Raw genomic sequence first — 2,520 nt, forward strand, 5'->3', positions numbered from 1 at the left:
TCCTCATGTGATAAGCACGTGAGATTACTCTTGAATCTTCCATATAGTATAGGTGTTAAATATTGATCAGATGGTTGAGGCTAAAGGATCATGACCATCATGATTCTTCCACGTGTAAGGCTCATCTTCAATTTGATTAAAGAGATTTAGACAAACATAACATAGAAAAGTCCGAAGACTTAGGTGTGTGTCTGAGATATCTCTTCTTCTTCTTCCTTCTCTTTTCTGTGTAAAAATGGCAAAGAAGAATTCATGGTTTTCTTCTCTTCATCATCCCCCCTCAAGCTGGAGGGTAGAGACAAAACCCCCACCTTGCTCATGATACTGGTATGAGAAACCCCAAATAAAGGTTTGGTAAAGAGATCAGCGATTTGGGACTTCGAAGGAACGAAAGAGAGAGATATCAAACCAGCAAGAAATTGCTGTCTAACAAAGTGACAGTCCAACTCCACATGTTTAGTTCGTTCGTGGAAGACGGGATTGCGAGCGATATGAATCGCTGCTTGATTGTCAGAGTGTAAAGGGACCGGCAAAGTTGGAGGAGCAGATAAATCATCAAGAAGACGAACAAGCCAAGTGATTTCAGCAGTCACCCGTCTCATGGATCTATGCTCAGATTCATCGGATGACAAGGAGATGGAAATCCGTTTCTTCGATTTCCATGAAATGGGGGCACCTCCAAGGGTAATAAAAAATTCACTGACGGAGCGACGAGAATCTTTACAAGCAGCCCAATCGGAGTCGCAAAAGGCGATGAGATCAAAAGAAGGGGCAGAAGAAAGAAGGATACCTTGACCCGGGCAGGAGCTAAGATAGCGGAGTACCCTGAGACCAGCAGAAATATGTGAAAGTGAGGGTCTTTGCATAAATTGAATGAGGCAAAGAACAGCAAAACAAATATCTGGCCGAGTGTTGGTGAGATAGTTAAGTTTACCCACCAAACGTCGATAAAGAGTGGGATCCTCCATGGGTGGTTCTAATTCAGCGTGCAACTTGGAGTATGGATCAAGAGGAGAAGAGACAGTAGGCCCTTGACAATCAAACTCAGCCAGGAGTTCCAAGGTAAATTTTCTTTGACTGACTATGTATCCTTGTTTTTCTCTGAGTATTTCCATCCCCAAGAAATAGTGAATGTGCCCCAAGTTCTTGACTTTGAATTCAAAATCCAAAAACTTAGTAATATGTTGTATTTCTGTGGGATCATTTCCTGTGATGAGAATATCATCATCATATACTGCTACGATGGATATCCGCTTGTTTGTGTGTTTGTAGAATAGGGAATAGTCATTCAAAGAACTAGAATAGCCTTTGTAGCTTAAAGCACCTGCTAAACGAGCATACCATTGCCTTGAAGCCTGTTTGAGCCCATAGAGTGATTTCTTCAATAAGCACACCTGATTAGGATGAGAGGGAGTGAGACCAACTGGAAACTTCATATACACTTCTTCTTGTAAATCTCCATGCAGAAATGCATTGTTAACATCTAGTTGTGAGACCTCCCAACCTTTCTTAACAGCTACAGTTAATAGGCATCTGATAGTGGTCATCTTGACCACTGGACCGAAGGTCTCAGAATAATCAATACCTTCCCTTTGTATATCCCCCCTGACAACCAACCTGGCTTTCAACCTTTCAATTGATCCATCTGATTTGTGTTTGACTTTGTAGACCCATTTACAAGGCAATGCCTTCTTTCCTGGGGGTAAAGGGACTACATCCCAGGTGTGATTAAGTTGAAGAGCTTGAATTTCAGCTTCCATAGCTTTTCTCCATCCAAGGTCTTGGGAAGCTTGAGCATAGCTAGTAGGTTCAGAAACTATAGAGATAGACTTGAAGATATCCTGATTGTTAAGAGAAAGGGCCCCAAAAGAAACACATTAGGATGAGAAACATGGTGAAAACAGAAGGAGGTAAGATCAGAGAAAACAATGCTATTGCAGACATAGTCATTAAGATAGGTAGGTTTCTGGGAAATCCTCTCAGACTTTCTTATAGGGGTGGTGGTATTGGGATTGTAGGTTGTGAAACAGGGTAGGCAGTAGGAGTTGGAGTTGAAAAAACAGAATCTGGAGGGCTGGTAACAGATGGAGGAGTACCAGGATTATTGAGAGAAACATGGGTGTTGTTCTCAGAAATGTTTGGATGTAGAGGGTCAGGTGAGTGTTGTTGATGATTAATGGTTAAAATGGGAGATGAAAGATTCTGAGAAGTAGGTTCATTAGTGCTAGACAAGTGAGGGAAGAAAGGATGAGAAGGGAAAAATGAGGTTGAGCTCACAGGAGCAGAAGCAAAAGGAAAAATTGTTTCATGGAATTTAACATCTCTGGAGGTAAAAACCTTTTTGGAGTGACAACTCCAGGAGTTTGTATCCTTTCTGATGTTGTGCATATCCCAAAAAAACACAAGCTTGTGCCCTGGGATCAAATTTGCTTCTGTGTTGTGATAGAGTAGAGGCATAGCATAAGCATCCAAATGACTTGAGTTGTTCATAATGTGGACTCCTTTTAAACAAAATCTCAT

The sequence above is a fragment of the Nicotiana attenuata genome, unplaced genomic scaffold, assembly GCF_001879085.1.
Source record: "Nicotiana attenuata strain UT unplaced genomic scaffold, NIATTr2, whole genome shotgun sequence".
NCBI classification, from domain to species: domain Eukaryota; kingdom Viridiplantae; phylum Streptophyta; class Magnoliopsida; order Solanales; family Solanaceae; genus Nicotiana; species Nicotiana attenuata.